The following is a 16,150-nucleotide window of genomic DNA, read 5'->3' as shown; positions in this document are numbered from 1 at the left end:
GTTGACCACATCACTGAATTGCTGAATCAACTGGTACTGAAGACAGGAAAATCTGGTTCATAATGTCAAAGGGCTTATTACCTTCAGGAAGAAGGTACATATACAACAATTTCAATACACTTTTAAATAATTATAGTAGAGATTAATACAGGCTTAAAGCAATAAGGAAGATAGTGGCTCTGCTAGGTAAGGAGATGACGTTTTTATGCTCTTCACCCAAGTCTCTAGCAATGCTCAGGAGTCAATAGTTAGTTTACAAATCCATTTTCTTTTAATACTTTGATGTGCTTAATATTTTATATTATACCCCCAAAATTCATGTATAATAATTACAAAAAATAAAATCATGTTTAAAATGATGGTGCTGACTGGTAGTAGACAAGTAGCACATTAATTAAAAATGAACTAAACATAGTTTATGATTCTCATTATACATAGAATTGAAGAACGATTTATTTCTCTTAGGTTTCAGTAGTTAAATAAGAATAAAACAAATGATTTTAAACTAACTATGAATAAATTTTTTCTGTATTTCAAACAACATTCTATCCCTGTAAATTCATAAACTTTATCCTTTATTTTCTCCATTGTCCATTTATATTATATATATCATTCTATTCAGTGGGATTTCAATATTGGCATGAGTTTAATGTTATATATCAAATATAAATGGCCAACCCATGGTAAAATTTAAGTTATTTGAAAAGGGTTTTGTGATTGGCTCTATGAAAAGCCATAACTGGGATCTTTTGAAAATGTAGCCAAATTTTTAAATTCTCATAAATACAATAAGCCTTGTAATTACTGTTCAAGAAACTATACTTTTAAAGTTGAAGTATCTTCCCAACAGTAAAACTTCACTTGTGCCTTAAATGCCACTCATTTTGGGGTTTGCTTTGCTTAAAAGAGAAGTATAAAAATTACGATCAATAATATAATTTATAACCTGAAAACACCACACCTAGCAAGTTTTGTTTCTCTACTTAATAATTTATTGTGTGATCTTACCAACAAACGCCCTGATGACTTTCTTACCAAATAATAAAACAAAGTGTTCAATTATCCTCATGACTTTTCAAGACCAAGGAATTGGAAAGAGACGGCTTGAAACAGAAAACCACATCAAATTGGTTTTGTCCCCAGGAATAAGAGTCTATCATAATTTTTTTAAAATACCCACACTCTTTGAATTTAATTTGGACTTTATTAAACTTAAGTTGATGGAGATGGAAAGATTTTCACTTCTCTTAGTAAAATGGCGATAAACACAAAAATGTCATGTGCATTTTTTATTTAAAATGAAGTATCTTGTCTGTAGAGCAAAGACTTTCTTTAGGCATAAAGTTTTTCATCTAATAGCAATATTTTGACTATCTTTATGCTGGAATCTTCTTTCTGACAGTCTTGCAGCTGTGAAAGTTTGCAGTTTCCTGAGCTAAACTCAAGAGGCTCTGAGTCTGTTGCCAGCTGTCTTTCAATTTCACATCAACTCTCTTGATATTTTGTCAGTTTAAAGCTTTTGCGAAGTTTGCAAGGCCTGAATTCATTAGATAAGGGAAATGGGTCATCTAAATCTTAGCCAACCTCAACTGCCATAGAGATTCACTATTGTAAATTTCCTTCAAGACTGAATTAGAAAGTAGACCCCATGGGTCTTTGTCAGTTTGGTATTTGATGATACCGTTATAACAGCAGCTGCTGAGGCTGTGTGTGCCTCAATAAAAAATTCTGGTTTCAATTCCCTTTCCTTTATATTTTCTGTATAAAATTGGGTGCTGACAGCTGCAATAATAAGGGCAAAGAGGGTCATTTAAAGTTCAGTTCGCTAGGCACATGATAGGCAACAAATTCATCCCAAAGGCTTTTTTTAAAAAACTATGGTGATTATTACAAGAAAAATCCATCTTTGTAAAAAAAAACAAAAACAAAACAAAAAGAAAAACAACAATTCTGCAGCATCCTAAAAGAACTAAAAACCAGATTGTCATGGATAGTTAAAGAACACAAAGCTTCAACCAACAAAAGGATTTGATGATTCCTCTGAGAGTGAAGAACAGCCTTATTCTCACAGGCAATCATGTTGTCTGTATTTTAGTCCAGGATGCATCTTGGATCTGCAAAAACTGAGCACTTGCCACCTCTTATTATTGGGAAAAAACATTTAAGTGCACGTATGAATTTCAAACCGAAGATAAAAAAGGCTAAATAGTATGGGGAACAGGAAAAGTATTGGTAATATATTCAATAAACTCTCTAATGCTACAGTGTAACATTACAGGGATGAATGAGAACTTCATCCCACAAAGATTAAATTTGTCCTAATTTTGCATTTTGAAGGTAATCCTCAAGGCAGGAAAGAAAGAAAGAAAGTATGAAGGCAGGAGGCTTCAGAGGGAAGTAGAAATTGCCTTCAATAGAATTTCAGAGGATGTGAACCAACTTACATTTATTGCCAACTGCATTTCTATAACTCAAGTGTTAAAGCACAGTGTGACCTAAAGCATTGTCTTCAGCACTAGAAAAATTCACGTTCAAATCTGTTTTGGCCACTGTTATATGACCTTGGGCATGTCGTTCATATTTTCTGAGTCTCAGTTGCTTTGCTTGCAAAATTGAGATAATACGTAAACCACAGTGCGGCTGTGAGGGTTGAATGATGTACATAATGCATGTCAAGGGCCTGGCATACAGCACATGAACAGTAAATGCTAGCTATTATTTTTTAATGAATACCATAATGCAAAGGATAGAAGTGTATTGTGCTCTCTGAATTTGTAATCCAGAGAAACTATTATACCTATTCTTGGGAAATTGGTGAAACGAGAGAGCCTATTGAAGTTCTGTTTGTATCTATAACTCTTTGCCCTCTTGGGAGGGGGAAGAAAAGCATGTATAGTGAAGGTTTAACGCACTAAACAAGTCTAGAGAGGTCTCAAGCTGGACAACAGTGTTGTCCAGTAGCAGCACTATCTGTGATGATGAAAATGTTTAATACCTGCACTATCACACAGAGTAACCACATGTGGCTGTTGGGCACACAATGTCTGGTCCAACTAATTGAAAGTCTAATTTTATTTTATTTTACTTAATTCAAATTTAGATAGCCAGATGTGGCTAATACTACCATATTGGATAACACAGCTTTATACTGATTGACAGTTTCACTAGACCCTCTCAGGAACAGTAAGAGAAAAATAGCTCAAAGTGAATAAGAGTTTAACATAGATAGGAGGGCCTGCTCCCTCAATGCAATCTTTGATCTTTAGAACAATTTTATTTACTAAGCTGTGATGCATCAAAACTTCTTCTTCAACAGGGCCTTTGCTAGGTGATATGAGAGAAATGGGTGAGCTACCCAGATACCAAAGGGTGGTGGAGCTCATTGTCAGCTGCTTGGTAAGATGAAAAACACCAGGACTCTATAAGAACTGCCACTGTCATGAGCTTCCAAAGGAAGTAACTGTGAGGGAAACCAGTGACAGTAGGAGCCACTATCAGTAAAATCGGTGCCTGAGAACCAAGTAGCAGTTGTCTGGCCTGGCTTATGGAGACATGACTTCTTGGAAATCCTCATTTTCTCTACTTTCCGTTGGATTTACCCATGTAGAATAAACTCTAATCCCCTTTGTCATGTCACCCAACACATTCACAGTTTCTGGAGAATAGCACATCTTTGAGGGCAGCATTATTCTGCTTTTCATACACACATATACTCCTAACAGAGTAGCCAAGAAGATGCTTTATGTCCTCAGGTACCAATGTCAACTTGAACCCACTGTTCAACAATTTGCAAAATGTTTGGGTATCCCTCTTTCCAAAGTATATTATTATACTAGTAAATGCTCACAGGCCCCTTTGAGTAAGGACTAGAGAAATTATTACCCTTTATACAGGCTGAAGACCCTTCATCATGGGAATTTGTCCTTCCCTTCAGTCAATGAGTTCTAGATCTCAGAATTGGCTCAGATCTGTGAACTGAGCAAAGGATTGATATTTTGGGGGCTCTTAGTATCCTGATCATCAATACTTGATTTCTTCTGGTTGTATAGATTGTGAAATACCATCATTGACTACCCACCTACTTTGCCCTAGGGAATGCCATGCTTTGTCTCCATAGTGCTCTGTGGTTCCAGCATGCCTGGTTTCCACTCTGACCTTTACAATAATAACAATAATTGCCACAATTGCATCTACCTTGCTTCTTATTGTTAAGTATACCACCTGCCCTCTAATATTTCAGGATTCTTTGAACCTCTTTGTTATCGGCGATCCCAGGTCTATAACAGTGTTTTCCACTGCCAATCCTGAGCTACAGAGAAGAGCTACCACTGAGCTCAACAATACTGGTGCCACTTTCAGTGCAATCCATACCACTACAGTTAACAGATTTTTTTTCTTCCAGCACCATAAGGATGTCACTCCATTGCATTCTGGTTTGCATCGTTCCTAAACCAAAAAAAAAGAAAGTTTTATTGTATTTGTTCCTCTCCTTTCTCCCTCCCGCTCTCCCCCCCTCTAGTGCCCTCCTTCCCGCCCCTCTGTGTGTGTGTGTGTGTGTGTGTGTGTGTGTGTGGCTTTTATCATGTTGGTATTTTTCAATTAGCGTGTCTAATTTAATTAACTCATTAATTTTGGGAAAGTATGAGACATTATTTTTTTAAACGCTTCTTTTGTTCCATACTCCCCTCCAATTATAGGATTCAATTGTACTTATCTTTGACCATTTAATATCAACCCATAGTTCTTACTCTGTTCTGAGATAGTTTTCTTTTCCATTCTCTTTTATCTCTGTGTTTCCATTTCTCTAATTTCTATTGTATTATCATTAAGTCCCCTGATTCTTCACTCAACAGTTACTAAAAAATAAAATCAGTAACTTTGGTTCAATTGAAGAACCAAAGACATTCATCACCTGTATTGCTGTGTTTTTTATTTCTACCATTTCCATTTGATTTTTCTTATAATTTTAATCTCTCTAGTAAAATTACCCATCTGATCATGTATGCTGCTCACCCTTTATACTTAAGCCCTCAACCTAGTAATCATAATTATTTTAATTTCCTGTTTGATAGTTCTAACATCTGTGTCATATTTGAATAAGGTTGATTATTAATACCCCTTGATAGCGTATGGCTATTTCTTACTTCTTTGTGCCCCTTGTAAGTTTTTGTTCAAAGATGGAGGTAAATAATTTGTGTACTGAGAAACGGACATGGCTTTCTTTCTGCTAGGCCTTTATTATAGGAAATTGAATAAATTTAGCCAGAAGTTGTGTTGAGGTTTGGACTGTTGTTACTATACCACAGGCATAAAATTCCTCTCTGTATTACCCTGTGTTCAGAGTAGAGGCTGGTTTAGGGTAACAACTTGTTTGTAAATTTCTTCTCCATTATCAGCTTTAAGCCATCCTTTGCTATGCCTCAGAGACATGGGGGGATGGTGAGGGTAAATCCTGTGGGAAGGGAGTTCGGGGTGAAAAGAGGGAGGAAGATAGGCAGATTTTTTTTTTTTTTTTTTTTTTTTTGCAAAGAAGGAGCCCCTCTCTACATTGCCTATAAGCAAGGGCTTCTCTACATTGTTTAAAGTACAGCTTTTCAAAGAAGGTAAAGCCCAGGCTTCAAAGGAATGTGAAGACTTGAGATTTTCAAATATTCCAACCCAGATGTCCCAATCCCAAATCCCACTTCTTCCAAAGCAGGGTGCTCATTTTGTAAACCTGCCAAAATTGAGAATTAAATGTTTTCTGGAGCTCTGACGCTCCTAGCCTGGATTTGAGTCTGCGCTTTTTCTGAGCTCTGGCAAAATATTAGAGTTTATGCTTCCAGGGGGGACCTCTGGCTGTCACCCTTCACTTTGTCATGATAATTCCCTTCACTGTCCTCTAATGCACCTACCCCACCCCAGCAACCGCAGTCCAGTTCTGTAGTCCTTAAACCGCTATTTCCTCTGAACTTCTCAAATGCTTTCACCAGTGGCCCATCATCGTTTACCACCATGGAAATTTTTAACAATTATAATGCACACTCATGCCAGGCTCTGTCAGCGTTCCAGCTACCAACAGCGAAGGCAGACTATTTCTCAAGTCCTGCCCCAGAATCTGTTTCCTAGGACCCCTGCATGCTAGTATCAACTTTAATCAATATTTCCCCTACAGGAACCAGGCATTAGACAGAGATTGCTACCAGGCTGGTAATGAAACCAAGGTAAATAAGTTCCCTGTACCTGAGGACAGTCCCTGAAACGGGACTCCACCATGAGCCGTCAGCAGCAAACTCTCTGAGCAGCCGCAGTAAAGAGTTCCTTGATCCTGAAGGGAGATCCGGGCAACACACCACAGCACCCCCTCCAGGGGGTTCCTACTAATTGGTAGCAAATGAATGAGGAACTTGCAACAATGGAGATAAGATTTTCCCCCAGCATCTCATGTGACCTGAAGAGCTCTAAAGCTCACAGATTTTGTAAGCCTCATCAGCAAGACTGAAAGCACTCTGTTTCATTCCCATTTTTTATGTCCTAAGATTAAATTTGATGATGATTCTGGGATTTTTATGTGAATGTACCAACCTCATCTCAGCAATAAAATGAAGTAGTAAAGGAAAGTCTGATATATACAGCTAGAGTTTTTAAGGGGAAGCCACAAACTTCCAACACCACAGAATTAGGAGAATGGTAGCAAAGGAAAGCCAGGGGAAACCACAAGAGAAAATGAGTCTAATCTAAGAGAGACTCACCAGATGTTTCAGTTATGATGGTGAAAGTTTAGGGTTTCATTTTCATCAGACAACTCAGATTTCTTTGTAGTTCACAACACTAAAATTCTAGCCTATCACTCTCATAAGGATGTTCTCTCTCTGTGCATGGTGGTTCAAGAGGCTTAGATAAAGTATGTTATGAAATCCAGCTGTCATTAGATTTTACTCATTTTGGTACAATGAGATATAAAAAATAAAATTAGTAGAGATAGTCATTTGTATGTAGTATAGTTCTAGATTTAAGTTTCTCCTGAATAAAGTAGCTAATAATTAGGACCAAGACTATAACAAATCATCTGAAACTTAATGTGGAAAATATAAATATTGCTGGTATTCACACCAACAACAGAAAACAAGAACAAAGTCATTAAATTATTTTCACATGAGAACAAAGTCTTACATGCAATACTATTTTACTCCTTATTGTTACATTATGAGCAGAATTTGCCATAGATTGGACATTATTGGGATATAACAAATTGTTCCATGGCTAAAAATATGTAATTTTTGGAATACCTAATATGTGCTAGAGACAATGGTATTTTATGTACATCAACTCTAATTCTTATAAGAATTCTACATGATAGTTCTTATAATTTTAGCTAAGGCTTAAAAACTTTAAGGATCTGTTCAATTTCACACTCTTGGGAAGTAACAGATTAAGGATTCTAGGATGAGATGATTTGTCCAGAAAATTCATACCCCTAAACACTGTGCCTTAGGGCCTCTTTAGAGTAAGAAAAGCTATGCATTTCAAGCTCAAGATTTTCTCTGAAATAATTAGATTTATGAAACCTAAAATTTTTCTACCCTAAAGACATAATATTACCTTTAATGAAGCCTTAGCCTTGACTTCTTCCTGCCTTCGCAGGTACCTGAAATAGATTCCAAGGTGTATTAATATTGTATATCACCCATATACAGAATGAGTTCCATTACACACACACACAACATATTTAATAATGCTAGGAAAAGAGGCTGGATGGATTAGGGGCACCAAAAAAATTTCTAGCTTCAGCTCTTTATAAATCACCATTGAAGAAGGACAAGGACAACACAAACACCTAGCCCAGGTGGTTAACTTAAATCCCCACCCAAGCATCTCAGGAGGAAGTTAGAAAACCAAGCCTCAACTTAAAACAAGAATGTCTTTCTCATGATGAAATAAGTTGTAAGAGTCTGGGATATTTGACTGTATTTCTCCAGAGGAGTACCAAAAGTTTGAACAAATACAAGTAAAAATAATCAAAAGAAGAAACAAACACATACTGCAAGTACTTCCAGAATAGTAAAACTGGAAAAGTTAAGTAGGAGTGATCTTCGTTCAAATTGGGTCTACCCCTGGAGTGAGACTGTTGCCTCCATCCTTATTACAGCGTGCATGCGTATGGAGCCAATGATTTTAATCAGGGGGGTGTAGTGCGCGAGATGACGCCCACCTCTGATTATTCTGCTGATAGCTGTGCCAGCGTAGTTCTTACCCCACCCTACCACCCCCCCGCCCCCCCCTGCAAAATAAAACCTAAATAAGCAGGAATGATAGATTTCCTGAACAGGTTAAACAATTCTTCTTCTCTTGTAAACGTTCTTCTGGGAAATTAAGAAAAGGAGTCACTTGTATGTGGAAATAATATTTCCGTCCTCTCTCAATGTCAGAGGCTTTTAGACTCTCTATCAGAATTTTTTTCTCTAACTTTAGACTACTTCAGCCCACCCTCATGGGATTTTTTTTTTTAATTAATGAATTTCTACAGTCAAGAGCCACTATTTCCTGATAGAAAAGAGGAGATGAAGAGAAAAAAGGTGATTTATGAACTTGTGGACACAGGCATTCGGCCTCCTGGCTGACAGGTTAGAATTCTCTTCATTTATTTTCCCTTCACCTGCCGTTTCTCCTTACAAATAATCAAGTGAATAAACATTTCATTTGATTCCAGTGCAACTCGAATTTTTGTGTATTAAAAATGATGGATCTAGATGTTGAAGTATCTTTCTCACTGGAGAGAAAAAGCAAAACAGGATAGCTCCAAGAAATGTAGCAGTCAGCTGTACTTTTGATAGCTGGGCAGGTACTGATAGACTGTGTTTGGTATTATCCAAATAAGAACCATAGGGCTAAGTTACCTACAAGACTGAATTAAAAATATATTGTGGCATTTTTTTTTCCACATCAGAGTGATAAGTCTTATGCAATGCAAAGATTTAGCAAAGTTTTTATTCAATTATACATCTTAGCCTCATGAACCATTTTGAAAGATTTGGTCCAGACAACAATGACGATAAAGGAGACTTTTATTTGTAATTTAACAGCAGTAAAAGAAATAATTACCACTGAATTTTTTTGCTCAAAATGAAACATAAAACTACTACTCATTATCTTACTATTACATGTATAATATACAACAACATAACTACAACTAACTTAACATCTTAACATTGGAGAGACTAAATAGAATTGCTAAAATCCATTAAATATTGGAGAACTTATGTCTACCTGCATATGCGCTCCCCACAAAAAGATGTTCAATTCTGAACAAGTGTAATATCATAGAATATTAATTTACCCATACTAATCCAGAGTAGCAGAGATAGCACAAGAGAGATTAATTAAAGTCTTTATACTTAATTGTAAGATTAATAAAATAATTTCATCCCTTACATTTACTTTTCTTAAAATATTTATTTGGTTCTGGAAAGGTGAATTTTTCAGACATAAAGTTTATTTTCCATGAATTTTAAGTCATTCTTATCGTTTCTGTCACTAAAAAAACAAACGAACAAACAAACACCTTGATTAACTTCTTATTTTATGCCCATGTTGCTCACTAGGTGTTATTAATCCCTAAGGTATTATAGCTTTCCTTAGGAAAATGATCCTCATTCTGGGTTAGAGGGAAAGAATTGATCTCCAACTTACAAATTAATTCCTAGTGTAAAAAGCATTCTAAAGTCAGTTGATTCGAGCTTAGAAATAATGTTGCCAGAGAAACAATCTTGTAAGTGGTGGCTAAGTCTCAGTTCACCTTAGACAACTCACAATGTGATGAGATTTACCACAGCATCCTTCCAGCAGGCGTGGTGCGGTTTTAATAGTCTGGAATGACTTAAACAAGGAGGCCATTAAGACTCTATGCTTGAAATGCCTCAAATTTAAAAAATCAAAACCTAAGGACAACCAATCACAAACAGCCAACTAGGCTTTCCCAGATAAGGCAACTGCTTAAGCTACAGCAAATCAAATAATTTCTTTGCATTACTTTCACTTCTCTATAAATGCTTTTCCCCATTTCCTGGTGGTGAAGTCCTCCTAACAAATTCCAGTTTGATGCTGCCTGGGAATCGATATTTGCTCAAATAAACTCTGCCCGTTGTGGCTCAGTGAGAGAGTTGGGCAAACTGAAGGGACGCTGTATGTCAGTTCAGTTCCCAGTCAGGACACATGCCTAGGTTGAGGGGCAGGCTCCCCAGCTGGCAGCATGAGAGAGGCCGCCAATTGATGTTTCTGTCTCCTTCTCTTTTTCCCTCACCCTCTTTCTAAAAATAAGTAAACTCTTTTCTTTTTTTAATGTAATATGCTCTAGTTTGTCTCTTAACGATAATAAAGTATAGCCCCTCCAAGTAGGGGATAGAAACACAGTTGTCTCAGATCCACAGTAAGAGCAGGGCATCTGCTGACTCTGGCCACGGTCACTCAGAGTGGAGTCCAAGGATCTTCCAGAACGGGAAATGCGGGCTGCCCTCCTGGGAGCTGCCCCATGGAGGAAAGACAGCTCCTCAAGGGCTTCAATAGCGGCTTTCTCTCTGCACCCCTGAAGGCAGCCTCTCCAAGCAGCAGCCCAGGAAACCCTTTCCAATGTCAACTAGATCTTTCCATCCCCACTCTCTCCAAGGTTTTTCATCGTACTTTGAAAAAACTTCTAAGCCTTTCTCATGAGCTGCATAATCTGGCCTCAGCCTGCTTCTCTGATCTCATTTCCTGCCACTCTCCCCGACTCATGCTGCTCCAGACACCGTAGCCTCCTGGCAATTCTTTAAACATGTCAAGCATGTTCCCACTTGAAGGCCTCTGCCCTGGATGATCTCCCTGCTTGGAATGTCTTTCCCCAAGATGAGACACGATTTGCTTCTTCATTTAGTTTCTGTCTCTGCTCTGAGGTCACCTTCTTAGCCAGGTCTGGTCTGAGGACCATAAAATAGCCCTCCAGTCACTCAGTCAATTGTACACCTTCAATTTTTATCACAGCACCTATTACTGTCTGACTTATATTACATATTTGTTTATCTTCTTTAGCACTGAAGTGGAACAGAATTTGTCACCGCAAAAAATGCTTCTTTGGGATATCGATTATTTTAAGCCAGTTATTTTCAAGGCCCAGAAGGCGCAGGATGAACCTTTGACCTTCTCCCTAACTGCCTAAAAGAATTTAAGATAGGGGGCCTGTTCAGGAAGATGCTGTCACCATGGACAACCATAGTATAAGATGAGCTAGTGTAACAGACAGGAAGGAACCCAGCAAGGTCCCTTTGATCTAAGTCCTCTCTGTGTCCCACTGTGTCTAGAGTGCCCAGTAAACATTTTTTACCGAACATTAACTCTTTTTGTCTCCCTGTGAATTGCCTTACTTCCCTTTGAAGTGATCAGACCCCTGCTGCCTCCTTCTTAGTCCCGAATGACATATATACCTCATTTTGCCTTACTGTCTTTGGAATTCTTGATGTTTATGTCAATTCCCCAGATTAAATCTTGATTTTCTCCAGTTAATCTGCTTATGCCATTTTAATTGTTCGACCAGTCAGTCACAAGAACCAAGAGAGGAATGGGGGAATTTTTCTCTTCCACAGTACTATAAGCTCCATTAGGGTAAGGAACTCGTTTTGTTTACCACTGTATCCCTAAAACAGTGCATTGCACATAGTATGCATTCCATCCATATTTGTTAAATGAATGAAAAGGACGGCTCTCTAAAAAAAAAATAATAATTGCTCACAGATCACAGCCTGCCTACATTTAAAATTGGCCTCTATCATCTTAGTATATATACCAGCCAGTTCAAAGGAAAGATAAATTAGCTAAATAGGAATAGTCAGCCATACAATAACTAAAACATTCTTTTGAACAAAGAACATCCTAGAAAAGTAACAACCAAAAAAATTTTTATATCAAGTTATAGAAACTGCGGATTAAAAAAATGGGATTGTATGGAAAGTAACCTCACAGGGTGGTTGGATCATAAATTCTTAAATGGGCAGGGCATGGTGGGGAAGCATGCCACAAGCATATAACTTTTTTTAGTAAAATGTTTATCTTCTTCCTAAGCAAGCCCTGTCCATCTAGGTTAACTACCCTCAAGAGAGCACATTAATCTTGTTATCTACCCTGTAATTGAATCCCCGCCTTGCTTTCTCCCACTTACATGTAATCTTTGGTTCTCTCCTTAATCTCAAATGCATAAAATAAACTGCAAAACTGTTATTCTCTGGAGCATTTGAGATCTTGATCCCCAGCACACGTCATAAGTTTGGCTCAAATAAAGTCATAAAAATTCTCTACAGGTTTAGATGTTTCTTATGTCAACACACATTTCTTCTTGTCCCTTTGGAGCCCAAATGCAGCCAGAGGTCCTAAAGCTATCCATAACTGCACTTGTAGTCATCTAAAGCACTTTGCTCAAATGGAAAATACCTAAGGCTACTGGCATTCACAGATGCACATCTTTACCTTCAACATAGTTTACTTAGTCTTCAGGGCTTAGAGAGGCACAGTATACTCAGCAGTAGTGATGGTTGCTGATTATTGAATAACAGAAATTAGAGCTGAGACTCCTAAGAAACTATTTAATGAACCCCATGATTTTGTTTTGTTTAAGCAAATCATGGCCCTGCGGGAAGTTGCCAAAAGGTACCAGAATGGGATGCACCCAAAAGAGCCACTTTGACAGATGTACTATTTTGAGCTAAAAGCCCTTGAGAACCAACAGAAACAGAAAAGGCTCTAGGTTTCCTTTTTGTAAAAGAAATTTGCATTTATAAAGAAATTTCATTTGTAAAGATGTCATCCTCCCATAGTGGGAGGAGAAAGACTCTTAACAGCTTATCAATGGAGAAGAAAATGACAAATCTGCACAGGGAAACATACTAAACAACTGTTGACTATGCTTTTTCTGATCTCCTTTCCCATAACTCGCCTCCCTCACCCAGAAGTCCAAAATCCCTTTTCCTTTGTTTAGCTGATGAAGGTATATAAGCTCAAGTTCTAACAACCTCTTTAGGTTATTCACTGGGTGCTCCTATGTGTATGTGTGATGCACATGTTAATAAACTTCTGTTTTTATCTCTCTTGTTAGCTTGCCTTTTGCTGCTCTAATTTATGGGTCCCAGTTAAAGAACCTAAGATAATTAGAGAGAAAGTATTTTTTTCTCCCTACATTGCTGATGAGTCTTCATAATTTTATTAAATAAAAATGAGTTTTGTTTAAAAGGCATTACTTATCATTTTCCCAATTTTGTTCATTTAGGAGCATAAATTTGTATTACATTATCCAGCTGTTTCTTTAATGATCAACTCTTTAAAACCTGGTGTAGTGAAAAACTACAGACTATTATCAGCCCAGGTACCCTCTCTCCATTTTTCCCCAGGCACACACACCTTGAAGCAAAGGAATTAAGACCCCTTAGAAATACCTTTAAAAATTAAAAAAAAAAAAAAAATTTAAATAGGTTTGTATGCTAGTTTGGACTAACAGCCACAAGAAGGAAGATACATAGCACCCTGTTCACCATTATAGAATCTGCTTAGTCTAGGGCCTTTTAGACTTGGTGGGGGGAAGCGAGGGTGTTAGGGAGAATAAATAGCCAGGACAGCACAAATAATAACACACATGAGTAAGAGTCACAAGATGTAGAGCTCCCACTGCTGCACATCAAGATAACCTAGGAACATGCATTGTTAAGATGTCTTTCAGTCCACAAAGTTAAGGACCCACTGAAACTAAGAGTCTGGATTTAACGTATGATTTTGATTTAATATGGAGCCACAGCACTGTATTCAGTCTCTCCACAGCCTGCCCTTTGAGCCTTAGCCCACCTTAACTGATTCACTTACTAGTCATTAACCCCCGAGGCAGCCAGAAACAATGGCCAGGCCTTGACTAAGGATCACAGTTTATGGGTTTCTGTTAAGCTAAAGATAATATTATGCTCTAAACTGTATTTCAGTTCCTGTGTCTTAAAGTGGAACAGCCCCTGGCCATGTCCCCATCAAGTCGGACTGAGTGACGCTAAAGCTGACCTCAAGACCTAAAATAATAATTTATTGCCCTTAACTCACTCTGACCAGTCAGAAAGACCCATAATCCTAAACCCCTTAGTCACGATGACTTGTGATTTTGCTCTATAAAACCTCTGGTATGTAAACCATCCAGGAATTTGAGCTTTTAAGCATTATCTTCCCATTCCCCTGGGCGGTACTATTCATGATAAACTAGCCAATCTTTCTACAGCCCGGTTCTTGGTGTTCAGTGTCTGGCACTGATAGAGCCGAGTGGATGAACTCGTTCTATTCCACAACAAACTCTGAATCATTTACTTTTTTCTCATCCTGAGCCCAGGTCCTTGGATGGAATGGAAACCCTCTTGGCTACAGGAGTCAGCCTCTGGCTTAAGTCTCGTTAACTGGAGCATAGATGAGCTCTGTCCACAGTAACTGATTCATGAATGGACACATGACCCAATTAGATCTATTACAGGACTTAGAAGTCCTAGTTACAAGAGTAAACAGGAGAAGAAAATTCAAGGATATAAGATAAGCCTTGATCCACAGTCATCCACAGAGGGAAAGCCTGCTTGAAAATGAGCCAACAGATTTGAAAACAGAGACAATGGATGGAAAGAAACTAAGGCCTGACGACACTGTTAGGTTCTTTAGATTCAGCTGTGTCTGCGTGTTGACTCTTCAGTTATTCAGGTCAATGCATTGAGTTGAGTATCATGTGCCACAAAAAATACACTGCCTAATAAATAAGCTGCAGGGGATGCTATATGAATTTATAGAGGAAAACCAAATAGTATAGGATATTATAGCCAAAGTGATTTGAGCGCACAAGAATAAAGCTTCTCACATACATTCACCTTCAACAAAGAAGCTGAAACTAGAAGCAATACAAATATATAGTCAACAGGTTTCTTCATTCTAGTTTAAAGTAAGGACCTTACTGCCTGAGTTTTAATCATCTACATACTTTCTTCTCTCCCAAGCCCTAGCAGAAATAACTGCCAATAAATTGTTCTAGAAAGATTTCTTTCTAGTCTATTTCTATTGGCTGATGAAAAAGTTTTTAATACAAAACAATAATGTAATAAAAATGCTGCAGCTGCGAAAAATAAAGATAAATTTGGAGACTTGTTTTTATTCTTAAAGCAGAAAAATTGGTAACTCTAACAACTGCATGACATAATTATCCACTGATCCTGTGACTCCCAAATGTAGCTGCAAAAAAAGAGAAAAAAATGCTGTCAAGCATACCATCTTTTGGCTGAGGGGAATAATCGTGCTGGCCAGAAGAGTTTAATTTTCCCTTCTCTCTCTGTGCAGTCACTCACCTGATGGAACTGGCTATAATAAAAAACAGAAAAACAAAATGGAAAAGCTACAATGAGATAAGTACATTTCATTTTTAACCTTATTTAAAAGTGGGGGGCGGGGGGATTGCCCTGGCCAATGTGGTTCAGTTGGTAGGGGGTTGTCTCTCAAACCAAAAGGTCATGGATTTGATTCCTGGTGAGGGCACATGCCTAGGTTTCAGGTTTGGTCCCTGGCAACTGATCAATATTTCTTTCTCACATCTTGATGTTTCTCTCCCCATCTTTCTCCTTCCTTCCCCCTCGCTCTAAAATCATTAAGCATGTCTTTGAGTAAGGATAATGAAATTTTTTTAAATGAAAATATAGTTTAAAAAATAAGTTAAAAAATAAACAAAAGAGAGAGTATAGTGAAAAAATCCTTTTCTAGCAACACATTGTCCCATCCAGAGGCACTTTGGAAGGTTCAGTGTATTCTGAGTCCTTTCTGGAAGATTACAGTCCATGAGTCATTTGACCTAGTCATCTACTATCACCCAAAAACTCAAACATTTATTTGTAGTTTGACTGAAGATTGAGTTATAGTTTCCTTGATTATCCATGTCTGTGTCTATACAGAAGCAAAAATTATGCTTATAAACATTAATGTAAAAAAGTTAAATCAAGCCAAAGAATTCAAGAGAAAAAGAGACACTCTCACCTAATGGTAAATTGACGCCAATGTGTTTTTGTTATGAGTTAGTCAAAAAGCTTTGTCACTTCTTCACTTACATTTGTAAAAACAACAAAAATGAATTAAATGTTCCATTCATGCAAAAGTG

This window comes from Pteronotus mesoamericanus, unplaced genomic scaffold (assembly GCF_021234165.1).
Source record: "Pteronotus mesoamericanus isolate MK-2021 breed Mesoamerican mustached bat unplaced genomic scaffold, CSHL_Meso_final contig_179, whole genome shotgun sequence".
Classification (NCBI taxonomy): domain Eukaryota; kingdom Metazoa; phylum Chordata; class Mammalia; order Chiroptera; family Mormoopidae; genus Pteronotus; species Pteronotus mesoamericanus.
This window is presented reverse-complemented; position numbering follows the sequence as displayed.